This window comes from Oryx dammah, unplaced genomic scaffold (genome assembly GCF_014754425.2).
Source record: "Oryx dammah isolate SB20612 unplaced genomic scaffold, SCBI_Odam_1.1 HiC_scaffold_23, whole genome shotgun sequence".
Classification (NCBI taxonomy): Eukaryota; Metazoa; Chordata; class Mammalia; order Artiodactyla; family Bovidae; genus Oryx; species Oryx dammah.
The window spans coordinates 115,178,087-115,200,818 of NW_024070207.1; the positions used below are offsets into that span (position 1 = coordinate 115,178,087).

The 22,732-nt window shown below is 43.2% G+C and overlaps 1 pseudogene; it reads left to right on the forward strand.

Moving 5' to 3' along the window:
- The first annotated feature begins 2,706 nt into the window (after positions 1–2,706).
- On the forward strand, positions 2,707–3,118 carry LOC120882525 (annotated as a pseudogene).
- Positions 3,119–22,732: the final 19,614 nt, after the last annotated feature.

The following is a 22,732-nucleotide window of genomic DNA, read 5'->3' on the forward strand; positions in this document are numbered from 1 at the left end:
AGGTGGCCAATGCTATATTCAATGAGCTTGGGGTTTAGCATTGTGTTGATTTATGAATTTGTTTGGTGATATGGGAACTGTAAGTCCAGAAAACATGGAATTTTTTTTAAAAATCACGATGTTATTGGGTTCTTTGGTTGTGGAATTTCACTTGCATAAAATCATCTCAAAGTTTAGGTACAGCATTTGAAACAAAATTTTAAAAAACTAAACTAATAATTTTTTTGTTCTCTGAATAAACTCTGCTTTAAAATAGAATATACCAAACATGATAGTTTTAAAGACCAGTCCTAATTTTGTGCATTTTTACTTTTCTAAACTGAGAAAGAACTGTATGGCTGTCAATGGCACCGAAGATAGGCAATGGAGAAATATTTTCAATTTAATTTACAAAAAAATAATCCCAAACTCCATTATTGAGTTTTCTCCACTTATAATTAAAACATTTGTATTTTACATCATTAATATTGAGGAACTTTGGGAATAAATGTTTATTTTGGTTAAAAAAATGATACAAAGACTAAAATATTAATGAGAGGGTCCAGAAAAAATTTGAGAGGCAGGGATAGAAATAGAATAATTTATCTTGAGAATTATCAGTATAAATATTAGTAACGACTAATGCTGAACCTTTACTGTGTGCTGGATAGTCTACTAAATCCTCAACGCCAGTGCTTCTCAAATTGTAACATGAATAAGAATCATTTGGTGCTCAGTCACTCAGTCGTTTCTGACTCTTTGAGACCCCGTGTAGCCTGCCAGGCTCCCCTGTGCATGAGATTTCCTAAGCAAGAATACTGGAGTAGGTTTGGTACCGAGTCCAAGCTCACTCTGCTTACCACACAATAGGCCAATGAATCTGAGAGACGAGGTCTTGAGGCAAGGAAGAGACTTTAATTGGGGAGCCAGCTGAGCAAGAAGATGGCAGACTAGCACCTCAAAATTACCATCTTACTGGGGTCTGGATACCAGGTTCTTTTAGAGATCAGAGAGAAAGAAGCAATGAGGAACTAAAGTCAAATGGTAGAGAGGGAGATGCAGTGAGGAAGTGAAGTGAAGGGTCTTCAGTATTGCAAAACATCTCCAAGGGAATGGCCAGCCTTCAGAAGGGGTGTGTTAATCTCTTCTATTCACAGGTGGGCAGGGACAAATTATCTCTACATGAGCAGAATGAAGGCATTTTAGTTTACAGTCAAGTAGAGGGACAGGGTCCAGGCAAGCCATTGAGTATGATTATAATCACAAAAGCAAGTCAAAGAAACAGTTTCCAGCATGGAGTCAGAGTTGGCTTCCTCCCTGCAACAGGTTGCCATTTCCTACCCCAAGGAATCTTCCCGACCCTGGGATTGAACCCTCCTCTCTTGCTTAAAGGCAGATTCTTTACCACTGGGGCACCTGAGAAGCCCATAAGAATCATGTAGAATCATTTGGAGATCTTTAAAATGCAGATTTTATTTCAGTTGGTCTGGGGGTGGGAAACCTGAGATTTTGCATTTCTAAGCACCCAAGTAATGCAGAAACCACTGGTTAGGTTTGTGAACTAAACTTTGGTTAGCAAAATGTTAGTTGGATCCTGTCATTGAATTCTCATAACTCAGTGTACTATTAATGTCTCCATTTTGCAAATAGAGAAACTGAGTCCTAGGGAGATTAAGTGATTTGCTCAAATAGTGAGGTTGGCATTCTGACTCTAACTCTACATTTTAAAATTAGAATCATCTAGCCAGTAGTTCTCAGCTCTGGCTGTACATTCGCTCGCTCACTCAGTCGCTCATCGTGTCCAGCTCTTTGCGATCCCGTAGACTGCAGCATGCTAGGTTTCCCAGGCTTTATTAAAATAATAAAATATTAAAATAAAATTTTTAAATAAAATAAAATATTGTTTAAAAATTTGGCCCCATCGCATGTGGAGTCCTCGTTCTCCAAGCAGGGATAGAACCTGCATCCGTTACATTGGGCCAGCAGAGTCTTAACCACTGGACTGCCAGGGAAGTCCCCTAAAGAGCTTTAAAAATACTGGTGGCTCCACCATTTAAATCAGATTCTCTAAGGATGGTGCTAAGCGTCAGTATTTATTTCAATCTCCTCAGTGATTGTAATGGGCAGTCAAGTCTGAGTAGCTTTGATCTGAATCAACCCCCTTCTTTTAGAAATAAGGAAATTGAGCCTCCCTCCCCCCAAAACAGTCAGTGTTTGTAGCAAAGAAACCAAGACCCCCGATTCAGTCAGTATCCTGAAAGGAAGCCACTGTAATACAGGCTGGGGTTGGGAGGGGGAGATGTTTATCTTTGTTGAAAAAAAAACACCTTAATTTAAACTTTATTAAACTTTCAACTAACAAAAGCCTACAGGGTACTCACTCGAAGACACTAAAGATAATCTAAATTAAAGTAATTTACTTTATTTTGAGGAAAAAGTGTACTTGACTGTGTTTCCAGAGACAAAGCAGGATCAGAATAAGCCTCAAAAAGCCAAAAGAATGTAAGGGTTAGTGGAAATGCTGGGTCTTAGCATAATTCCTCTAGTGTCTACTGGAAGAAACTTTAACAAAGAAAAAAATAACAAACTGTACTTTGGTTGGGTAAAATTATGTGAATATCTCAAGAAATTTCACACCTATCCTCAGTGTGCATAAGATCACCAATTTTGAAGATTTCTAGGTTAACTAAGGAAAGATTACACTCTTTCCAACCCAGGCCTGGCAGAATGGCTCCCACAAAGAAGGGCAGCAAGAAGAAGGGCCCATCTGCCATCGACAAGGTGGTAAACAGAGAATACAGTATCAACATTCACAAGCACATCTATAGAGTTGAGTTCAAGAAGCGTGCCCCTTAGGCACTCAAAGAAATCCAGAAATTTGTCATCAAGGTGATGGGAACCCCAGGTATACGCATTGACACCAGGCTCAGTAAAGCCATCTGGGTCAAAAGAATAAGGAATATCCCATACCATATCCGTGTGCAGTTGTCCAGAAAACCTAAAGAAGATGAAGATTCACCAAACAAGCTCTACACATTGGTTACCTATGTACCTGTTGCCATTTTCAAAAATCTACAGACAGTTAATGTGGATGAGAACTACTGATTCTCCAATAAAGTTATAGACCCTCCAAAAAAAAGTTTACACTATTCACGAAATGATTTATTCACTCATTCAACAAATATTTGTTAAGCATCTGCTATGTACCAGACACTAGATCCTGAAAATATAGCAGTGAACAGGATAAAGAGGTTACAATCTGAGAAGGGTCCTGCCCATTGTAATGCTCTAGCCCTTCACTTCAAGGGAAGGCATGTGACTTAGGCTTAACCAATCATAATACTCTATTCCCCTCACCATGTGATGGTCCAAGCTGGGCCAGTGAGAGTCTGTCCCTGAGATTATTATTGTACACAGAACCAGGAGACAGCAGTTATATTTCTTCTCTGGGATTGCTGTCTGGGCTAACAGAAGCTAGATTGTCTACAACCCTGTCTCATGCAACTCAGCATGAAGAAGCCCTGTGAAAAGGGAGTGGATTGGGACCAATTGCTGAGACAGAGATCTGATGATATAACTTGAATTCCTGTATCCAGAATCCATTCTGCGTCTGTCCTTCCCGGATGGGTGCACTGATAGATTCCCTTCCTTACTTAACCTGGTTTGAGTCAAGTTTCTGTCACTTGCACCCAAAAGAGCTCCGACTCAGACTTACAGACTTATTGAATGAACAAGCAAAAGGAACCTCTGAGTTCTTCTAGTACAGGGGCTCTCAAGTGTGATTCCTATACCAGCAGCCTTGGCCTCACCTGGGAACTTGTGAGAGTCACCAACCCTGGAATCCTATCCTAAACTTGCTGAATCTTGAAGTCTGGAGAAAGGGCCCAGCCATCAGTTTTAACAAGCCCTCTGGATGATGTCAATCCACACTAAAGTTTGAGAAACTGTTTTAATATAGCCCTTTCCATGTATGTGGAACCAGAAACCCAGAAAGTTTGGTGACTTGCTAAAGTTCACAAAACTAGTTAGAAGGTGCTTTAGATCCTCTCAGTAATTTGGGGGCTGTGGGCTTTGAGAAAGGAGGGCCGCTTGGAGTTTTGAGGGAAGTAACACATGGATTGGCAAATAGAAGGGGAAAAAATATTTTGGGTCAAATAATACAGTATGGTTGGAAACACTTGCTGTGTGTTTCCACAGGAGTTTAGAGAATATTTTATTCATCTTGGCTCCCCAGCTGAGCCAACAACAATGTGTTAAAGCTCTATAGCCAGTGGCAGGAATCCAGGAGAGTCCTTTTTATGTGCCAGCAAAGAGGAATTTCTTAGAAAAGCTACAGAAATTACGCTACTATCACATTTCGCTTGGTGGAGTGAAGGAATAAAGAGGATGAAACAAAAAGCAGGGGATTTCAGTTATTCCTAACAGTCCCACCTCTCTACTTGGGAGAAAGGGATTTTATTGTTGTTCTTGCCAGGGCAAAAGTTCCCCGGAGGGAAACTGGGCACCTAACCTGGTGACTTGGAGAATAGCTTGCGTTTTTGTACTTTTTTTTCAGGTGGAAGGAGAGAGCAGCAGTGTTCCAGAGTGTCCCTGGAAACTCTATTTAGGAGCCTGCTTTCCGATGATTTGCCCAGCCTGCCCTGGGGACGTGGTCCATCCAGAGGTAAACCGAAGAGAAGAAAAGCCCTGGCACCAACATTTATGAAGCTTTCATTGGTTTGTCCTTCTCCTCCTCTTAAGTGTACAGATAGGAGGGAGCAGAGCAAAGGATCAAGGGAAGTTTCCAGCACTATTGGTTTTACAGAGTATAAGCTTTTAAGAGGCTATGTACACTTTTCCTTTAATGTATCTACTCAGGTAAGGCCACTGCCCTCCAGGAAGTTACCTGATAGAAAAACAAAAGCATCCCTTTCTCTTATATGAATATATGATTCACACATTCATTCACTCATCAAATACTTATTAACTATCAACTAGGTGGCAGGGACAGGTCTAGCTAGGCACTGGGGACATAGCAGTAACAAAAATAGTAAAAACAACAATAAAAACAACTTTGCCCTTATGGGATGTGGGGAGATAGAGAGTAAACAAAACAAGCAAGTAACATAAGTTGGAAGGAGTGCTGTGGGCTGGTCTGAGGAGCCAGTGGGACCACTCACAACAGAAGTACATGGGCATCTGTCAGAACACTACTGCAGTATGTAGCTATGAGGGAGTGAAGGCCTGAACCAGGGAAAAGAGGGTGTAATGCCTGTGCGTTCAGAGTGGGGTTTAAGAACCAAGAGCAGCCTCTCAGGTCTCAGTCCATACCTACTAAAACAGAATCTGCATTTTAAGAAGATCTGTAAGTGAGGCACATTAAAGTTTGAGGAGCGTTGGTTTGGCAGACACCAGCTGATTGTCTCCCTTCAACCCATTCCTCTCTTCTAGTCTTTTTCAGGCATTCATCCTTCCCCCAGCAGCTCATATGACTCAGGGTACACTGATCCCATCCCCAGCTGTAGAGTCAATCTGATGAGTCTATCCAGTGGTGCTCTTAAGTGTAGTTCTCAGGCTAACAATATCAGCATCATTTGGGAGCTTGTTAGAAATGTACAGGCAGAAAAGGAAATTCTCAAGACCCCTGCCCTCTGCCTCCCCAAGACTACTGAATCAGAAACTCAGGGGTTGGGAGCCGTGCAGTTTGTATTTTAATAAGCCTGTCTGCTGATTGTGATGCAGGCTTATGTCTGAGAACTACCTGTCCTCACTAGTCATGTTAATCACATTTTCCTTAATAGTTACTGGGTCCTGAATCCAGGCTTAAGCCAATCAGTGTCTGGCATGCTCCTGGCAGCTGAACTTGTCCAGTCATGTGACTGAAGTTGGCCCAAATCAGACTGAAGAGAAGGCTTTTGAAGCCATAGTTGAAGGAAGTTTTTTTCCTTCCCTAACCTTACTTCCAGGACCCTGCTCCTTCCCTTATTCCTTTGGATATACAAGCGAGGTTGCCTTCTTTGCAGGTGATTGCCAGCATACAACCATGAGGGAAACTAGGCTGAGGACAGAACTGAAATGATAATAGTGAAAAGGAGCCAGAACCCTCTCACTGTGCCTATTCCCAGAAATAACACATTTTCTTATGATTTAAGCCCGTTGGATTTGTGGTTTCTTGTACTTATAGCCAAAAATGTCATAACTACAAAGAAGTTATGAGACCAAGGAAGTATGGGGCCAGTGGGCATACCAAAAATATTCTAGGATGATGAAGGATGTATTTAGTTAACAGGCATTTTTTTCCACCAAGTTCTCAAACACTAGACCCAGCTAGAATGACTTACAACTCAGGAAAAGCAACTTAGGACAAATAAAACGGAACATGACTTCATGCAATGGGTTCCCAAGTGGTGAGCTGACAAAAAAATACACAAATAATCTTTTTTAAAAGAGAGGGGGACTTAAGACATCTTAGGTGAAATGAAAAAAGTGGAGTAATACACAAGGTGAGCCTGGAATATATTGTGTTTCCAGAAAGTAAAAGAGTTCTCGAAAAAGAATGGGACACAGGAACCAACCTGAAAGAGCTCTCAATAACTGAAGCCAAGACAATTTGATAACAAAGTAAATAATGATAGCTTTGAATTATAAAGCAAAGACTAATAATTACCTCTGAGCTCATAGTGATATAAATAAGTAATTGAATAAAGAAATGGGAGAGAAGATACAACTCTTACCTATAGAAGAGTTCCAATGAATTAATGTAGATGGAATGAATGAGAGAAATGAAAAACACAGTTAGAACACCACAGTTATCGTTGTTGCAAGTGTGATCTGCTGCTAAAATGAATGGAAGAACATTTGAGGAGAAGCAGGGTATTTGTTTACTCTCCAACGATCTTCCCCAAGGGAGACAATGAATGTATGAGACAAACAAGGGTGCCCTAGGGCTATGTCTGTTTAGAGTTTTCCCCTGAAATATGCTCTGTGGTTTCAGAGACAGGTAAACTGAGAGATTCAGTTTAAAACTTCATGTCCAGGACTTCATGGGTTCTTCTAAGAAAAAAGAAGGGTCATTGCTGTTCAGAAACCTTCAGTTAGGACTGAGCTGGGTGTGGCCTGGCTCAGAGTGTTGTCCCCTGTGTCCTACTGAAGAACTCAACGGGCTTGTCTTCCTCACGACTCCCCATCTCTACCCCAACCCCAAGGCCCTGGGATTGCTCCCTTTGGGAAAGGTGGCGGTGAGTTGCACAAGCTAATGCCAGTGGGCAGATCTACTGGGATGCATTTAGTTTTCTATGGATTCTCTGGTTGGTTTTCTGTGTTGGCACGGGCCCATGCTCAGTCCCTCCCAAATTGGAACACATTCTCTGAAAGGGCTGGATTCGACATGCACATCTTGGTGGAGGTCAGAGTCTGGTTTCATTTTTCATTCAACTGCCATTTGTAACTTTCAATGAACAGAATGACACCATATCCAACTGTCTTCCTTCATTATTTAAATGAGAGAGTTTTTTTTTTTTTTTTGCCTCCCATGAGAGTGTGTGATTTCCTTGTCTCTTGCATTGTGCAACAGGCTCACCACCATTACAACTAGAACCATGTTCTGGAGAAAAAATTTGTCTGTATCACACAGTGACCTCACTCACATCAGCAGTGACTGGTTTCTCACCTAAATCCACCAAAGCCTGCACCACAAATGATGAGATCACATCACCAGAGACTTCTCTGGTCTGAAGGTGAGTGCCTGGAGGGCTGGGATCACCTCTTGCTCATCTTCATCTGCCCAGAGTCCAGCACATAGTAGGTGGGATAGTCATCAGTGCATGAAGTATGATGACCTACCTCCCCACTTCCTAGGTCCTTGTAGGGCTGCATTTCCCAGCTCTCTGTGCCTGGGCGCCACTATGGGAATGGTGCCAGTTGGTGAATTGGGAGGAGAAGTGCTGCAGATCACTTCTGGGCTGGAGCATTGAAATGCTTGTGGTCTAGAACTTTCTTTTCCTTCTAACTCAGCAACCTGCCTTGTTTGAGAAGGTGGTTACTCAGTCAGCCTGGATCCCTGAGTGACTGCAGGAAGCAGAGCTCCTTGTTCCAACCTATAATGACAATGTAGTGTAAGACATAAACCTTTGTTCCATTGTGCGTGCTGTCTGCTAAGTCACCTCAGTCGTGTCCAGCTCTTTGAGATGCTATGGACCGTAGCCCACCAGGCTCCTCCGTCCATGGGATTCTCTAGGCAAGAATACTGGAGTGGGTTGCCATGCCCTGCTCCAGGGGATCTTCTGGACCCAGGGATGGAACCTGGGTATCTTATGTCTTCTGCATTGGCAAGCAGGTTCTTTACCACTAGCGCCACCTGGGTCATAGAGACTTTGAGAATGCAGCATCCCTCAGCTGGTAAAGAATCTGCCTGCAATGCAGGAGACCTGGGTTTGATCCCTGGGTTGGGAAGGTCCCTTAGAGAAGGGAACTGCTACCCACTCCAGTATTCTGGCCTGGAGAATTCCATGGACTGTATAGTCCACGAGGTCGCAAAGAGTTGGACATGACTGAGCAACTTTAACTTAATCACATACTGCAGCATCACCTAGGCTATCCTCACCGATACTGTAGGCATTAAAAATAAAACAAATGTTTGTTGTAGGAATGAATGACTTAAACCAGAAGGGACTTTTGAGCAGTGGTAGCTCCAGAATTTCTAGGGAAATTCAGAACTTGGTAAGCTGATTACAATTTTGTGGGAAGTGGGAACCATGTTGACTAGGGGACTTTTATTTATATAGTACACTCTTTTTGTTAGATGCCTTTTATTTGGAGTGTTGGAATGTTGGTGTAGATTGTGGAGGCCTAAAACACCTCACGCCAACTCTTAGCACTACCACTAGAGCTTAGATTGACCTTGTCACCCCCATGTATATTTTATAAATGGGGAAACTGCAGTCTAAGTGACTGCCCCAGTTAGTTTGTGGCAAAACTGGTAGACCCCAAACCCTTCATTTCCTGATTGTCAGATAAACATTTCCTGATTGTCTATCTGATGCATTTGCCATCTCAACAGTCCACCTTTCATATTCAGACATTAAGATTACAGGAACTGGAGAATAACACTGCCTGATTCCATTCCTGGCTCTACCACATCGTAGCTGGGCATCTTAGGAGAAGCTACTTAATCTCTGTGTGCCTCAGTTTCCTCAGGTACAACCCACAGTGGGTTGGCCTGAGGGTTTAGTAACAAAGTGTAAAGTATGTAAAAACTGAGTAAGTATGTTCATCAGCCTCGTTCCTCTTCCCACTGTTGGGACTTGCACCCATGTTCTCGTGCTCATTTCCCCTGGAAAATAATGAATCTGTTTGAGGCCACTGTGTGGCATATTTTTAAACTATTTGACCACAGGTAAAGTTGCATTTCAAGTTCTGAGGAAAGAGCTGGGCCCTGAGCACGGGCGAGCTGCCCTCCTCTGCCACCTCCGTTTGCTGCCTACACGGGGCCCACCAGTGGGAAGGAGCAACAAGACGAGGACTTATGCCTTCCCCACAAGGTCGCTGCCAGGTTTCCTGAGCAACCGAGGTCTGGGAATCAAACTATCACTGGGGAATTCCCTGGCAGTCCAGTGGTTGGGACCTCACCTTCCAATACAGAGGGTGTGGGTTCTATCTCTGGTAGGGAGCTAGGATCCCACATGCCTTGAGGCCAAAACCCAAAAGAACTCAAGAAATGGAATGTTTCCTGCCACATCGGTGAACAAAGGATGTTATAGTCATCAGTAATTGCAGCCACCATGGAAGGTGAGCTGGTGGGCCCTGAGGGAACTCAGGAAGGAAAAGAATATCTGCCATCTAGCAGCCATCAAACTGCAGTCGCTCCCTAAGATGAGCCCCGAGAGTCTTCCCTAAGATGAGCCCTGAGGAGACTAATGATGTGAAGAAAAAAAACAAAACAGGAAACTGGCCCCAGATAGCTGAGGTGCATATCAAAGGAATGATGTCATTGAGCCCAGACTCTTGCATCTTCCCCAACACAGAAAAGCACTAAATTCCTTGACTTGGAATATCTGGTTTTCTTTAATTTACAAAAAACTTTTGATGTTCAGGTTACCTGGCCTTTGGTTGCCAAACTTCTATATAACCTGGCCCTTCACCTCACCTCCTTGGAGCAGTTCTCTCAGGGCTACTTGAGATGCTGTCTCCTGGGCTTAAGTCCTAAAAATTTCCACTGAATAAAGTATAATTCTCAACTTATAGGTTGCATATATTTTTTCAGTCAACAAACACAAAACAGAAACAATATAGTAACAAATTCAATAAAGACTTTAAAAATGGTCCACATCACAAAAGAAAAGAAAATTCTTTTAAAAAAAATGCTTTAAAAAACAAAAACAAAAAAGCTCTATCACTAGTTCAAAGACCCTGTGGGGCAGAAGCCAAAATTGCCCACTCTCCAGTTGCTGGGACATCAGCCCATGGGTTGTAGATGAAGATTTAACCCCAAATCTGGGGCTCCCACAGCCTGTCTTCATGTCACCAGACAGTGCTAGCATGGGAAGCATGTGACCAGGGCCCTCTCTCCCGGAAAAGGCAGAGAGCCTCAGGGCTGAGGGCTGGGACCCCTCTTCAACCCCAGCCTCTTTCCTCTTCTGTTGGTCCTGATGGCAGAGTTAAGTTGATCTGACAGTGTTTGTCAAGGAGAATGAAAGTTTGCCTGGAAGTGCATCAAAATAGCAATTTTAAATTTTAGACTAAGCAGTATCTCATTTGTGTATTTTAGATATATTTTCCTCAAAATGACTGTTTTTTTCAAGAGCTAGGTTGTTTAAAGGAAAAGCATACTTATTTTTGAGAAGGCAATTACAACCCACTCTAGTATTCTTGCCTGGAAAATCCCATGGATGGAGGAGCCTGGTAGGCTGCAGTCCATGGGGTCTCGAAGAGTTGGACACGACTGAGCGACTTCACTTTCACTTTTCACTTTCATGTATTGGAGAAGGAAATGGCAACCCATTCCAATGTTCTTGCCTGGAGAATCCCAGGGACAGGGGAGCCTGGTGGGCTGCCCTCTATGGGGTTGCACAGAGTCAGACACGACTGAAGCGACTTAGCAGCAGTAGCAGCATACTGATTTTGGTATTGCTCTTTAGAATTTCAAGCAACTTTTACTATGAGCTCTACATATTTTAACTTTTTATTGAAGTAAAACATACATAGAGAAAAGTATACATATCATAGGTGAACAGCACAATGAATTTTCACAAACTTAACAGATCCATGTAAGTGGTACCCAGATCGAGGAACATTGCCTGTACCCCATAAATCCTCCGTATCATCCTTGTAACTCCTTCCAGTCATCAACTCCCCAGGGACCACCATCCTGACTTCTGACTTCATACATTGTCTTTGCTTGTTGTATAATTTGTACAAACGGAACCACATAGTATGTATGCTTTTGTGTCTGGTTTCCTTGGTCAGTATTGTTTCTGAGGTCTGGCTACACTCAGTGTAGCAGTGGCTTGTGCATTCTCTGTCTGGTATTCCATTTTGAGAGGATACCACTGCAATGTTTTCAATCTGTCCTACTGCTGATGGGCATTTGGGTAGTTTCCAATCTGAGGCTATTACAAATACATGGCTATGGACATTCTTGTTCCTATCCTCCGGTAGACATATGCACTAGCTTCTGTTGAGTATATACCTAGAAGAGGAATTGGGACATTGGGTAGTTGTGTGCTCATTTTTAATTGATTCTGCCAAATAGCAGTGTATGAGATTTCTGGTGGTTCTACACAATATGAAGTCTACATTCTCTAACATATGTTAAGTGTTAATGCAAATATGAACAATTTAACCCTTTAGAATAGCATTCAATCTGTTTATTAAGAATACTATTTTCTTCCTAATCATAATTCTGCTTCCAACTTGTTATGTTACCTGGATGAGCTTCCTGTCAGCCATTCCCCCTTAATGCAATCAGTCAAAAGTCTCTCTGAAAACACTTTCCATTCATTTATCCAGCTAGAATGTTATGAGTGTTAATAAATTGGTGTTTGCAAAACAAAATCAATCCCTCCTGCAATGTGGAGTATATATCTCATGGGTGTTGTGTTTAATATGACAGTTAGGCACGAGTGTGCTCTGCAGATCTGCACTTTTAAAACATCCTCTCCAAAGCTCTGAATGCAATTCCGAATTTCGGTGGTAAAGAAAAATGGAATATTCTCCTGTAGGTTTTAGCAGAAGAGAATGCGTGCATTTAAAGTGGTAAAATATCTTGCAAATATTGGAGTTAGTTGACTGCAAAGAGGAGGGCTGGAGACGGTAGTGTAGGGGAGGGTGTAAAAGGGGCCAGAGGGCGTTGAGTGCCTGCTCTCTACAACCAATCTTATTGCAGGACCGAACTAAGTTCCTCTAGGCCTATTTTATCATCCACTAACTGGAGAAGGAAATGGCAACCCACTCCAGTGTTCTTGCCTGGAGAATCCCAGGGACCGGGGAGCCTGGTGGGCTGCCATCTATGGGGTCACCCAGAGTCGGGCACGACTGAAGCGACTTAGCAGTAGCAGCAGCAGCAACACTGGTTAGGTGGTGTGTAAATCCTGTCCAGATCTACTTTTTTATTCTAGACTGTGCAGAGGTAGGAGATGCTGACAGAAAAGGTAGAGAACCAGGGACAACTCACTTAATATTCCACCCCATCCTCCCCCAGCAGCCATTGCGCTGGGGATCCCAGTTCCTAGGTATCTGGTGTATCAGGTAACCATGGGGCTGAATTCATTCTCAGGACCTTTTCCTTTTACCGACGTCTCCAAATCCTCCTCCAAGAGGTCTGACCCCTGCATCAGAAATATTGTGGCAGAGGGGCGACCTCGGGTTTCCCACCCATCACACTGCACGGTGCTGAAAGTGGTGGGACAAGCATTGGGGTACCAGGGCGACCCCTAAAGGTGAGCGGCTGGGCGTGGAGTCTGGGGTCCCCGAGGAGCACGCCGAACCGGATGCGGGGCGTCGGAGGAGCAAGCGGTGCAGGAAGTCCGGAAGCGTCGCGGGGGCCTCCGCAGGGTGGGGTGGGCCGCCCCGCCCCGCCCCCATCTGAGCTCCACGCCGGGCTTCGGCCGCCGGGCGGTTCACTCACACCCTTCTTCCTCCGCGCCCCGCCCGCTCCCCACCTCCGCGCCTAGCCTCGTCGCCGCCGAACGCCGGACGCGCCACGCCGCGTTAGGCAGCTGAAGAGCGGGCGGGCGAGCCGTCCGCAGCGGCGGGGGCGGTTCCCAGCCCGCGGGCAGGAGTAGGAGGGACGCGGCCCGAGGGAAGGGGAAAAAGGAGGGCTGGAGAGCGCCAGCGGCGAGGCCGTCGGCGAGGACCGGCAGGTAAGCGCGCCGCGCCGGGGTGGGTCTGTCCCCGCGGGTTCCTGCGACCCGGCCGGGGAACTGGCGACGTGCGCGGGCGGCTGGGGCGTAGCGACGGGACGGCGGGGCGAACGCTCCCTCCGCGCGACTGAGGCTCGGCGGAGCTGGGGCCCGGGGCCGCCCTGAAAGGCGGAGGCCGAGGGCCGAGCTCCGGGGGCCGGCACCCCGACAGTGAGAGAGTGCGCGCCGCGAGGAAGGGGCTCTGGCGACGCGTTGTGTGAGGGAGAGGGGTGTGTGTGTCCTGAAGCTTAAAACGGACTCCAGCTCTCCCCCACCCCCCTCCGCGAAAAGGAGCCACGAGCCGCGTTTGCACGCGGTCTTCGCGAGCCGACTGGCGGGGACTCAGTTTGCCGCGCCGCTCAGTGGGTGCGGCGGAGCCCGAGGAGCGCGGACGCGCCCCGGGCCCCGGACGGCTGGGCGCTGCCGCGTCAGACTGGACTCAGAGCAGGTGGCTACAGGCGCGGCGCGATGGAGCGGCAGCCAAGAGCCTGAGGGTGAGGATGGGCTGGAGGCCTCGGGTGAGCGCTTTTCGACAGCGACTTGCCGCGTCCAGGCTCCGGAGCGTTTCAGGTGAGAAGGAGCGCTGACGGACTTCCTGAGAGCCAAATGAGGCAGGCGGCGGAGGTTTTCCATGGCTGCTTCGACAGTGACTCTTCTTTGTGTGTACTGTTCCCATACGAATTCCCTGGGGACTTTGTTAAACTACAGATTCTGATTCAGTAGGTCCGGCCGGGGTGGGGCCCGACCGTCTGCACTTGTGACAGACTCCCAGATGCTGCTGCAGCTCCGTGGACCACATGACAGGCCTCGCAGAAGTACTTTTTGTCCAACAGACTGGAAACCTTAGGAACATTGGGAGAGGAGATCCTAAGGCTTTACAATCCCACCTCCTTCCCAAATAGACAAATTTCAAAGTTTCCTACTCATTTAGTAGCAAAACACCTTAGTCTTCTTACTGGGTTACTAGTCAGGTATATTTTCTGATAGAGCTGGCTTCATTGACATGCAGCCTGTATTTGGTTTAATGTTCTGCGGTCGCTTGTCGAAATTCTGAATAATTTTTGAACAAGGGGCTTTGCATTTTTATTTTGCAATTGGCCCTATAAATTATGTAGCTGATCCTAGTAGTAGTCACCATAGGCAGAAAAAGCACCCCGTTTCTTTGATTGGGTTGGGAGCTGGTGGGTGATGGAGAGTGAAGGTTTATTAAATAAATACTAGCTAGATGTTGCAGTTCCTTCCATCTCTTAACTTTTCTTTAGCTATTTTAAGAGATAAGCCTATGTGTATAATCTCAGTTACACATGGTATGCCAGTATTTTTCAATTAATAATTTATCAAGAGCTTAATTATTAATACAATTAAGTTTAATTTTGTAGTAGTTTATGGGTTGAGCGACAAAAGTGTATGCCATTTCCAAAGGATTTGGGGGGTTTCTGTTTAGTGTCCCGAAGTTTTGCTTAGTTAAGATCTAAAGTGAGCTGAACACTGCTTAGTTGGCTGCTTTTTCAGCTCAAGTGCAAAGCTGGAAAACAAAAAGGGGCCACATTTTGAAGCTGCTCAGGGGTTATTGCTTTACAGGGCCTCATTGCGATGCCAGCCCCTATCGGATTCCCTCTGCTTTTATCATTCCCACATCCTGGCAAGGTGACTTTCAGTAAAAGGGGGATAGAGCAGATTTTGCTGTTGAAAAACACGGAAGAAGTGCAGGACCAGCATCAGTGTTTTCTCTGTGAATAATCCTTACCCCAAACCCACAGATTTCAGATGAGTGTGCTTTTCTAGAAAAAAAAAAAAAAAAACAGGTTGGTGACACAGAAAAGAAACAAAGAAGGAACTTGAATTATGGATATGATTTTGTTCAGCAGGAGGAGGAAAAAGTCTGAGAAATGGCATTTCATTGGTGGGTTTGGCAGGCAAAGGAGAGAGCTGCTGTGTTTCTGGTACCAGGAGCAGCCTTTCAGAAATGGCAAAGTGAGTTTGCTCAGGTGTTAGAGCTAGTGAAGAAGCTGCTATTCTGTGGCTTACGTGGTCATTCTGGGTGCTCCCGTGTGACTTTGGTGTGCCTGAGGCTGGCTGGGGACTCAGAGAGGGGGTACATAACAGTGATATTCCTAGCGTTTTCATCGCTCACATGAAACCGACTAACACATTTTTCCATTTCGCCGCCTGAGAGTGCCAAGTTACTTCAGATACACGCTACAAACTGGGAAGAGCACCATTAGTTCAAAAAGAAAGAGAGGGGTGGGGTGAGGGGAAAAATGCATGTCTGTTGGTAGTTCTGAAGATACAAAGGAGAGATTCTGCCTTTAGTAAAAAAAAACCTGGGAGCTGATTTTTATGCCTCACTGAGAAATTCTCTACCTTAAGATAGAGAAAAACAATTTTTTAAAAATGTTTATGGTTTTAAAAATACATGGGTCTTTAATCCACATGGAAATTATTTGAGGGGCATGGTATGAGGTAGGAGATGTTGGATGTTAAGAAATGGGCTAAACATTTGGGAAAAATTATCATAAATTCCCTCAATCAAATAAAAGTCTGTGAACACTCTGTTCCATTTAAAAATCTACTTAATTAATTCTTGAGCTGATTCCATGCTTTAAAAAGTGAAGTGCAGTTTATTTGCAATAACATTCACCCTTTTTAGTGAATGTTATTTAGTAACATTCACTAAAAAATGTCTGTTTTTTAGTATATAGTTCTATAAGCTTTGACAAATACATGTACTCATGTAACCACCACCATGATCAAGATCTAGAAGTCCATCACTCCAAAAAATTCCTTATGGACCCTTTGTAGTCAACCCCTCCCACCACTCGCAGCTCCTGGCAACCACTGGTTTGTTTTCTGTCCCTATAAATTTGTCTTGTCCAGAATGTCCTGTGAATGGCTTCATACACGATGTAGCCTTCTGAGCCTGATTTTTTTCACGTAGCATATGAGATTCACTCATGTTGTGTGAATCACTAATTTGTTCCTTTTTACTGCTGAGTAATATTCCATAGTTTGTCCATTTACCAACTTTTGGTGATTATGAATAGGGTCCATATAAACATTCACATACAGCTTTCTGTGTGAATGTAAATTTTCAGTTCTTTCCATAAATAACCCAGAAGTAGGATTGCTGTATTGTGTGGTAAATTTAACTTGATAAGAAACTGCTGAACTTTTCTTAAATGGCTACTCCATTGCCCACTCCCACCAGTGTGGGAGAGGTCCCACTGCTTGGCATCTTTGATAGTGCTTGGTATTGTCAGCTTATTTTATTCCAGCAGGTTTATGATGGCATCTCTGTGGTTTTAGTTTACACTTCCCTAATAACTAATGATGTTGAGCATCTTTTCATGTGCTTTTTGATCATTTGTGTATCTTTTATGAAATGTCTGTTTTTTAATTGTATTGTGTGTTGTCTTCTTGAATCATAAAAGTTCTCCATACATCTGCACACAAGTTCTCTGTCAGATACATGTATTGCAAACATTTGCTTTTAGTCTGTGGCTTGCCATTTCATTTTCTTTATTTGTTTAAAAAAAAGTTGTGGTAGGAACACAACATGAAATTTACCCTCTTAAGATTTGAAGTGTACAGTACAGTCTCGTGAACTATAGGCATGATGTTGTATAGCAGATAGCTGGAACATTTTCCTCTTGCATGACTGAAACTTTATACCGTCTGAACAGTAATTCCCCATTTCCCCCTCCCTTTAGCCCCTGGTGACCACCATGCTACTCTCTGTGAGTTTGACTGTTTTAGTTGATTCATGCCTCATAATACGTGGAATTAATGACTTTTCTTTTGAAGAGCAAGCGTTGTAAATTTCGATAAAGTCTACTTTATCAGGATTTTTCCTTCTATAATACCACTTTCAGTAACCTGTCATAAATTGTCTTCCTCCTGTTTAGCAAGATTTTCTCTTATGCTGCCTTCTGGGTATTTTATAATTTTACCTTTTGTATGTAGGGTTTTTTTACTTCATTTTCAGTTAATTTTTGTATGAGTCAAGGTTCACTCTTTTCCATATAGATAGCCAGTTGTTGCAGTACCATTTGTTGAAAAGACTATACTTTTCCCTCATTGTGTTTCCCTGACCTCTTTGTCAGAAATGAATTTACTTTATGTGTGTGCTTTGAACTTTGAACTCTGAACTCTATTCTGTTCCATAGATTTGTACATCTATGCCAGTACCACACTGTGAGGTGCTACACATTCTTGTTAGGTGAATTCCTAGATTGTTTTTTGTGTAATTTGTATTGCTTTTAGAAATTGTATCCTTCTTTCTCCATTTCATTTTATTATGACTGTACTATTGTATGGGCTACCCAGGTGGCAGAGTTGTAAAGAACCTGCCTGCCAGTGCAAGAGACACAAGAGTGGCAGGTTCAATCCCTGGGTCAGGAAGATCCCCCAGAGTAGGAAATGGCAACCCACTGCAGTATTCTTGCCTGGAAAATTCCATCGACAGAGAAGCCTGGCGGGCTCCTGTCCATGGGGTCACAAAGAGTTGAACACTACTGAGCGTGTGTGCACACACAGAGTATTATATAGACAGGCTTTTTAATTTTTTGTAGGTCTAGCATAATCAAGTCATGTTACTAAACTTTCATTAATTCTCATAGTATTTCAGTCAGTTTTCTTCAATTTTAAAGGTAAATAAGCTATCTACAAATAGCAATGGTATCCCTCCCTGCCCCTGATATTTTTTCCTCCACGTGTCTGCTCTCCTTAGTGGCTGGGCTGCCCTGTGGAGCAGGTGGAGGAGGAACATCTGACTCGGGTGGAAATGCTTCTCCTAGCTTACTGCTAGGTATTATGCTTGCTGTGGAGTTCTGGCATTTGCCCTTACTAGTACCTTCTGGAGGTTTTCTTTGCATTTCATTTTTAGCTTTGAAATGTTAAAAAATTCATTTTAAAATCTCTTGTTCTGTTTGGATGATTTTTGGTTTCATGGAAAAGCCTAACAGTTTAGAGGTGAGTCAGTCTTGCTGGCTTTGGAGGGTCATATTTTGATTTCACTGGAGGAGCAGATAGTATAGCAGAAGTCAATTTGTTTTTATTTAGACCAGGAAGAAACTACCTTTGGAGCTTTTTTTATAATATTGTCATCTACAGGGAAGGGGCGGGGGATGCCAGGTATAGTGAGGAAAGGAGAGAGAATAAAGGAACAGTTCATATGTATAAATAGATGTTGTTGTTTAGTTGCTCAGTCTTTGCGACCCCATGGACTGCAGCACACCAGGCTTCTCTGTCCTTCACCATCTCCCAGAGCTTGCTCAACCTCATGTCCATTGAGTCAGTGATGCCATCCAAACATCTTGTCCTCTGTTGTCCCCTTCTTCTCCTGCTTTCAGTCTTTCCCAGCACCAGGGTCTTTTCTAATGAGTTGGTTCTTCGTATCAAGTGGCCAAAGCATTGGAGCTTCAGCATCAGTCCTTCCAGTGAATATTCAGGGTTGATTTCCTTTAGGATGGACTCATTTGATCTCCTTGCAGTCCAAAAGATTCTCAAGAGTCTTCTGCAACACCGCAGTTCAAAAGCATAAATTCTTCAGCGCTCAGCCCTCTTTAAGGTCCAGCTCTCACATGCATACATGACTACTGGAAAAACCATAGCTTTGACTAGATGGACCTTTGTTGGCAAAGTAATGTCTCTGCTTTTTAATACACTGTCTGGGTTTGTCATAGCTTTTCTTCCAAGGAACAAGCATCTTTTAATTTCATGGCTTCAGTCAGCATCTGCAGTGATTTTGGAGCCCCCCAAAATAAAGTCTCTCAACTGTTTCCATTGTTTCCCCATCTATTTGCCATGAAGTGATGGGACCAGATGCCATGATCTTCGTTTTTTGAATGTTGAGTTTTAAGCCAGCTTTTTCACTCTCCTTTTTCACTTTCATCAAGAGACTCTTTAGTTCTTCTTTGCTTTCTGCCATAAGGGTGGTGTCATCTGCATATCTGAGGTTATTGCTGTTTCTCCCGGCAATCTTGATTCCAGCTTGTGCTTCATCCAGCCCAGCATTTCGGTTGATGTACTATGCATGTAAGTTAAATAAGCAAGGTGACAATATACAGCCTTGACGTATTCCTTTCCCAGTTTTGAACCAGTTCATTGTTCCATGTCCAGTTCTAACTGTTGCTTCTTGACCTGCATACAGGTTTCTCAGGAGACACATAAGGTGGTCTGGTATTCCCATCTGTTTAAGAATTTCCACATTGTATGAATGAACAATGAACGAACAATAATTAGATATCTTATGTGTAAATAAGGTAGCTTTTGGTAGTGGTTTTCAAACTTTTCTGCCCACCATTCACAGTGAGAAGTATAAATCTCAGCTCAGTATGAACATATCTATATATAATTGAAACAGTCTCAAGAAGTATTGTGCATTTTTCTTCTCTGAAGTGTATTCTGAAATTTTCAATTCTCTTCCATCTGTTGTACTTCATTTTAAAATGATGATCATTGCATTGATTTGACACTCTTTCATAAAACTGCTGTGTTATAAAACTGTTCGTTTAGTTTCTAAGTCCCCAAACTGCTGAACTGTGTCCAGGACAGATTCATTTTATATCAGATCCTGTTACGATGCTAAGTGAGTTCATTTTTAATACCCTGAGATGATGGTGCGTGCTGAGTTGCTTTAGTTGTGTCCGACTGTGTGCGACCCCCCATACTGTAGCCCGCCAGGCTTCTCTGTCCATGGTATTCTCCAGGCAAGAATACTGGAGTGGATTGCCATTTCCTTCTCCAGGGGATTTTCCCAACCCAAGGATCTTGAAGCCAGGTGTCCTGCATTGCAGGCAGCTTGTTTACCATCTAAGCCACCAGGGAGATAATGGTAGCTACCCCAGTTTTTCTCTCAAATTTATATGTAGCCTGTAACCCAGTATCCCAGCGCCCACCCTGACCCCAGAGAATTACCAGTAAAGGCAGTCTTGTAAATCTACTGCTCAAATCCTCTACCATGCTTACACTAGACCCCTAGCTCCTTCCTGTAGCCTGAGGCCCTATATGACCTTTACCCCATTCTTCCCATACTTTTCCAGCTATGCCAGCCCTCTTGCTATTCATCACGTCAGCCAAGCATTTCCCTGCTTCCCAGCCTTAGCATTTGCGGTGCTGCCTGCCTGGAGCATCATTTCACCAAATAATCTCCTAACTTGTCCATCTGTTTCATTTGGGGCTTCTCTAACCCTCATTCTAAATCAGCATTCCTCACCTACCACTAGAAATGTCCACCCCCTTCATCCCACTTTTGTTTTCTTGTAACATTATTATCTGCAATTATATTATTTAGTTATTCATTCACTAATTCCATGTCTTTTTTTCCCCTTGCTAGAAAACAAGTTCCAAGAGGGCAGGGACTTTGTGTCTCTTGCTCAGGACCTAGAACAGTGGGACATAATAGATACTCACTAAGTATTTGTTGAATGGATGAATGAGTGCACCTAAAATCTAGAAGAAATCGAGCACTGATCTTAAGAGAAATTCAAAGCACTCTGCCTTTTTGTTCAGTTTCGGTGTGGAAATTTCTTTAGGTTAAACATAAGAGTATATTTTATTTTTATTATTTTATTTTGGCTGCACTGAGTCTTTGTTGTGTCATGTGGACTTCTCTTGTGAAACACAGTCCCTAGATGATGCTGGCTCAGTAGTTGTAGTGAGCAGGCTTAATTGCCCCTCGACATGTGGGATCTTAGTTCCCTGACAAGGGAACGAATCTACATCCCCTGCTTTGGAAGTTGGATTCTTAACCACTGGACCACCAGAGAAGTCACTTATTTAATTTATTTTTTATAGTATATTTTAATGTAAGTAGTTCATAAATCAACAGACATCTGGTGTCCACTACATTTCTCAATCTGTGATGATAATAATCAGTCGTGTCTGACTCTTTGCGACTTCGTGGACTGTAGCCCTTCAGGCTCCTCTGTCCATGGGGATTCTCCAGGCAGGAATACTGTAGTGGGTTGCCATTCGCTTCTCCAGGGTATAGTAATAACTAACAGCTAATATTTATTGGGCAGGTGGTGCTCTTACTGGTTTACCTTTGTTAACTCATTTAACACTCCCAAACTCTTGAGACAGGTACTATTTTTTATTTAAGTGTACAGATCAGTATTCACTGTTTTTTTTCCCCACCATATTTATTAGAATGGTCTTTGCCTTCAGAAAGTTATAAACATGCCTTTAGCATTTAAGATGTGCTGCTAAGTATCCCAAGGCTCCTCAGTCCTTTATGTAGCAAACACACCCATCTACCATCGAGGTGGGTACTATGAGCATTTCACAGATGTGGAAACTAAAGCACGCAGAGGTTAAGTTTGTTCGTGTTCTTTGTCCACAGTCGTACAAGTGATAAGCAGTAGATCTAGGGTTTGAACACAGACCATCTGATTTCAGAGGCGTGGGGTTTTTTCTTGATTAAAATATAGCTGATTTATAGTATATATTAGTTTCAGATGTATAACATACTGATTCAGTATTTTTTACAGATTATGCTCCATTAAACGTTAGTAAAAGATAGTAGCTCTAGTTCTTTGTGCTGTATGATACATCCTTGATGTTTATCTATTTACACATAGTAGTTTGTACCTTTTAATCCCATACCCCTACCTTGCCCCGCCCCCCTTCCCTCTCCCCAGTTGTAACCACTAGTTTGTTTTCTATATCTGTGAGTCTTTCTGTTTTGCTGTGTACATTCATTTGTATTATTTTTAAGATTCCACATGTAAGTGACATCATAAGTATTTGGCTTTTTTTCTCTGACTTACTTTACTGTCCATCAACAGATGAATGGATAAAGAAAATATGATACACACACACACACACAGACACAGACACAGAATATTACTCAGCCATAAAAAAGAATAAAATTTTGTCATTTTCAGCAGCATGCATGGACATAGAGCCTATGTTTTTAACCACAGTGCTCATAGCAATGAGGAGCATACACAAGTTTTGATCTTTAAAAATATGTCATGTTTATGGCCTTTGTTCCTGTACCCAAGCAAGTGCTGGTATGCCTGTGGCACAGAAAGCCAAACTCGACACTGGGTATTTGCAGCAAAGTCAGGGTTTGCTGTAGGGCACCAATCAAGGGAGTGGGAGACAAGCCTCAGATCCATTCCAACTTGATCTTTGAGTTAGGGGCTTTTTTAAATGGGGAAGAACAAAGAGGCTGGGATTAATCATTGTTTTGTGATGTTTCTATGATATTTCTTCATCATAGCTTTGAGAATCAGGATGTTTCTGCTTTACAATTCTCTGGCCAGGTCTGTTACTTCAACTTACCCAGGAGAAACAACCTCAGTTTGCATATTAATGGTGATGTCTATAATAGCAACTTCAGTACATTAATGATGTTATTAATGACAGTA